The sequence below is a fragment of the Nannospalax galili genome, unplaced genomic scaffold (genome assembly GCF_000622305.1).
Source record: "Nannospalax galili isolate Female #2095 unplaced genomic scaffold, S.galili_v1.0 scaffold312, whole genome shotgun sequence".
In the NCBI taxonomy this organism is placed as follows: domain Eukaryota; kingdom Metazoa; phylum Chordata; class Mammalia; order Rodentia; family Spalacidae; genus Nannospalax; species Nannospalax galili.
Genome location: NW_008335967.1, coordinates 3,500,941 through 3,506,178, shown reverse-complemented (window position 1 = coordinate 3,506,178; position 5,238 = coordinate 3,500,941).

Genomic DNA, 5,238 nt, shown 5'->3' with positions numbered 1-5,238 from the left:
TTTGGGGCTGGTTTTTTTTTTTTTTTTGTACAGGATTAGGGATCCAGTTTTCTTTTTCTACATATGGATAGTTGAATCTATGTTCATAGTCCGAGATTTTTATAATATGCAGGGATGTGATTTGGATTTAATTTAGGGAAGAGATGGTTCAACTGTGCTTCCTGCTCTTCCAGAAGAACCGAGTTTGACTACCAGCACCAATACAGCCTCACAACTGCTTAGATGTCAGTTCTAGTGATCTGATGTCCTCTTGTGGCCCGAGGACACCTGCACGTATGGCATATACTCACAGACACATACATACTTATAAATGAAAAGATCTTAAAGTTCATCTTTCTGAAAAAGTAGACCTTTAGAGTGCCTGTTTGTTAGGACAGGAGTCTGTCTCTCTGTTCATCAAATCCAGCCAATTTCTAAAAACTGAAGCGCAGTCTCCAGCTTTTGAGAGCATCCCTGCACAAAAGCACCTTTATTGCCTGACAGTCTTTCATGGTTTCAGCTGCACTTTGATTTTGACCTGGTACTTCCTTATTTTCCTGCAAACTCAGTACTTAGAAAACTCGAAAGTTTGGTGTTACTGGCTTGTACAGAACCCAGGTTTTCTTAAGTCTTCCTACACCATGTAGTTGTAGGAAGTTGATTTTTCTTGCTGGAGGGGAGGTTTAAATAGGATCTCACTGTGTAGCCCAGGCTGGTCTTGGACTTGCCATCCTTCCGCCTCCACCTTGCTAGTGCTGAGACTGTAAGCACACATCATACATAGTTCTGGGTTTTTACAAATTATTTTATGTGTTTTGTCTGTTTGTATGTATGTATACCACATGTGTGCCTGGTGCCTAGAGGCCAGAAGAAGGTGGGTCATCTGCTCTTATCCTCTAGGCCATCTCTCCAGTTCTGGTTCTAGGCTTCTTAGTCTCACTTCTCAAACTTGGTTTTCTGTTGTTGCTACTTAGTTCCTTTGCATTATTCAAAAAAAAAGTATGGCAATTAAAATCAGTTGAAATAGAAGAACATGTGCAGGGAAGAGCCCTGAGTCTAATCTCTGCTCTGCATGAGCCAGAAGAGACATTTTTCAAAGCTTCTTGGAGCTGTTATCCTCAGAATGGGTTTCCCTGAAGGAGAGGCATTCTGGCTGAGGGGCCTGAGGGTAGAGAAATGGAAGACATGATATAGTGTGCACACACCCGTGTGTAAGATGTCAATGCCATCAATACACAAAGTCAAGGATAAGGTCCAGAACTGTCCATGCTGCATGGGCCAGATCAGAAGGTTTGTGGGCCAGGCTGCAGTCTGGGCATGAGCCTATGTGACAGAAATGCTTAATGCAGGGGGACTGACATTATTAGATCTTGTTAGACTACTCTGGAGGGAGGCCAGAGTAGATAGGAAAACTAGACCTACTTTAAGTGTTATTTCAGGATAACTGAAAGCCTGAAACAGCAGTTGGAGAAAACTAACATTTAATGTAAATCAACAGGACTGCATAACTGATTATAGAGGTGAGAATAAAATAAAGGTTTCATTGTCAAATGAGGTAGAACATCGAAGTATTAATGGGAGGAGGGACTTGGTAAGTTCATACTGGTTGCATTTGAGAAGGGGATATGTATTACACAGAGATGAAGATCCAGAGGCCTGGCCTGGAGACAGGAATCCAGGGAGGCTTTACTGGTCAGCTCATAGCTGACTGGCTGACATCAACATACTCGAGGGAAGAGCTCAAGACAGACACATTAAAAGACTCAAGAACCCTATGGATGACAAGTAGTCTCAAGGAAAGAATTATAGGAAGTGGCAAAGGTAGAAGAGGCCAAAGTTAAGAACCACATTTACTCATTTGGTATTCAGGAGGCCAGTGTTGTCAAGTAGGGATGAGACCAGATCGGAGAAGAGAAAATGCAAAGTGAGGCAGGACGCAGAGAGGAGGGAGATATGAACTGGGAGGTAGGTGAGCTGGGGTTCTCCAGGGGTAACTATGATTAAGAACGCAGGAAACGCGATCTTATTGCCCAAAGAAGGACTAGAAAGGCAGACAGAGGTTGAAAACAGTACTTTCAGGCTCAGGTATCTGGCTGAACATTTTTTAGAATTAACTTGTTACGAATTCACCAGGAAAACTAAGCACAACAGCTATTTTAAAAAAAAGTCTAAGGCTTACACTTTTTTCCCTTGGGAATAAACCGAAGCCAGCTTTGACAGGGATCTGGCCCGTTTACACAGAAACCCAAGCATGCACCTGCATTTGGCTCTTCTTTGCTTCATACTAAAGTACTTCCTGCCATTTAGAGCCAGCCTCTTGGCAGTGTTCTGCTGGGAATCTTAGCTTTCTCCACTGCCTATCACCCATGCCATTCTGCTCAGCTCCTTCCTCTTTTCTGGACCTTTCCAGAGATGACACAGCAGCTAGAGGGGGCAGGAACATGTACCATGCCCAGCCTTTTAATGTGGGTGGGGGGATTTGAACTCAGGTCCTCGTGACTGAATAGCACTTTACCTACTGGGCCGGCCATCTCCCCAGCCCTGGCCAAGCTAAAACTTTTCCTGTGGCTTTGTGACTATATACCTGTTCTTCTTTTCACCTCTTTAGCTATTGCTGGTTAGACTCCTTTCTCTGTTCATGACCAGCCATTTAACCTTCAAGAGTTGATTAAAGGTTAGCCCTAGATCTCGTCTTCTTTATTATAGATTGATACACTTTTTTTTGAAGAAAAAAAAAAAAAAAAGACAGTGATTATTTCAACTGTCATTGTGGCATGAAAACAACAAATGACCATAACTAAATGAATGGGTTTGGCTATGTTCCAATAAAATTAAAGCCAGGTAGTGGGCTAGATTTTGTCTGTGGCCAGGAGTTTGCGAATTCCTACTTCATACTCTCCAAAGCTGTCTCCTCTATAGTGCCTCCAGTGAGCATCTAAATATACACATCTAGAAGGGAGACACAACTGGACCTTCTGTCCCCAGCTCTAGTTACTTACTTACTATCTGCATTTAAATGTCTCCAAGCTTCTCAAAATGTAACACAGAAATTGTGCTCCTGTCAAGTCTGGAATCTTCCCATCATTCTTGGTAAGGATGCATGTGCATTGCCATCTAGAGCTGCAGAAGGCAGAACACAGGGAGCCCTCCTCTCTCAGCCTCTAATTATTTGGAGAAATGCCTAAAAAAGGTAGGCCTGGAAATGGCATTATTTGAAGCACACAGTCAAGTGCAACATTTCACTAACAGAACTAAACTTTATTTCCATGTTTATTACATGTTTATCTTTGATGTTGAGTACATTAGAACTGATTTAACATACAACTTGGGAGAAAGTTTGATATTCTCTACTGAATGGGTTAAAAAGGAATGTAAAGCTACAAAATATTAGTTTAAGTGTGAGTTTAAATTAAGATAAATACAATAATAAATACCTTGCTATTTTTCTCTAATGTTCCAAGATGGATTTCACTATAAAAGTTTTTTCATAACAACTTTTTGCAAGGAAGGGATAATCATAAAATCATTTAAGTATAGGGTACAAATAAATTAAGTCAACACAAAATTCCTACTTCCTACTTAAAATTATGAATTGAGGGGGATTAACTAATGTCAACTGCAAATCTAATGTCTTACACCTGCATATGTTATGTGCTTTTGTCAGGAAGAATTAGGTCAATCTAAGGGTGACACACAGCACACTTTGACATTCATATTAACCATTTGGTACCCAGAATGGGGATGGTCAAATACTGCCTAGGGACAGAAACTCAAAATCAATCAGTTCCAAGTGGCCCAGAGCCAACAATCACTCCACCTGCTGACCTATGTTGTGTACAAATGTATGTCTGCTTTCATTAAAAGTTTCAAGACAAAACTAGATATTCTGAGCTGCTGAAGTTCACGTTAACACAAAAAGTACTGCTTGCAATGTAACTCCAGTGTTTAAACATGGGCAAAAGTATGGTGGTTATCAAAAATAGTTTTTCTTAATATTCTATAAGCCCTGTAGTGTACTTTATCAAGTCATGCCTCCTTTTGGGAAGGAGAGACAAGTGTCTTATGTAGTCAGGTTGGCTTTGAACTTATAATTGTGTGTCTACCTGAGTACTGGGACTACCATGTACTGCTATACTCAACGAGGGCTATCCTTTTTTGGTACAACTAATCTTAGGTACATTCTGTATTTTTCCTGATGGAGGCTCATGTAGCCCAGGCTGGCCAGGAATTTGCTTTGTAGTTAAGGGATGACTTTGAACTTCTGAGTCTTCTATTTCTACTTGACAAGTTCATGGGATTACTTAGGTACATTTAAAAAAGACTAAAGTAATTTTTTATGCATAGACTACAGGATGAGGACTATTAACTAAAAATGAACAACGCTTATTGTTCTTTTTAAGTGTTTAGAATCATTTACAAAAACTTTTTTCCTAATGCCACTTATAAGACATTGAACAATTCACCTTATTAATCTAGTGATAAAATGTTAGTTTTCTAATGTAACTGTTTTAGATGATTTATGGTTTTTTAATGTAAAATTTCACTTTTAGTGTCAAGTTGTTAAAATTTTTCTAAATCAGTTTTCTAATATCAGACCATTAAATGAGAAAGAACAAGAGATGAGCTCCATAAAATTTAGCTTCCTCCCTTTTGAAAAACTACTTCTTTTAAATATAAAGGCATGCTGGTAGAATACACGCTAGCGAGCTTTCTATGTATTTTGTGGGAAGGACATAAAAGTGAACATTTCAGGCTCTGTGATTATTTAGTCTCTACTACAATTACTCAACTTCTGTTACTGAAGTGGGATGTGCCTTCATATATAATTACAAATGAAGGAACAGTCCACTAAAGTTGGCCTACAGGACCAAAGTTAGCCAATCCTCACCTTAGAACTAAGGTAGTGTTATGAGTCACTTGGAGGAAATTGGTCTCTAGTTCGATAAGATGACTGACTCAGAATCTAGTAGTAAATCACTCTAAATATTTTGATGCTGAACCCTTTAAATTTAGCCAACTTTCTGTGTTTAGGATTCTGTGAAGTTAGGATTCTTCTATTAAAAATCATGTAATCATGCTTTTCATTGGGGAAAACTTATCCTCATTCAAGAACTTGAGTACTGGTTACTGAGGGTTTCAAGTTAAAATTAATAAATGATGCCCATACAGTTTAATATCCAATTTAATTTTTAAAAAACTTAATGAAAATATAACAGAATCAAAACATTTAAAATAAGTACACTCACTACCCACTCCAGC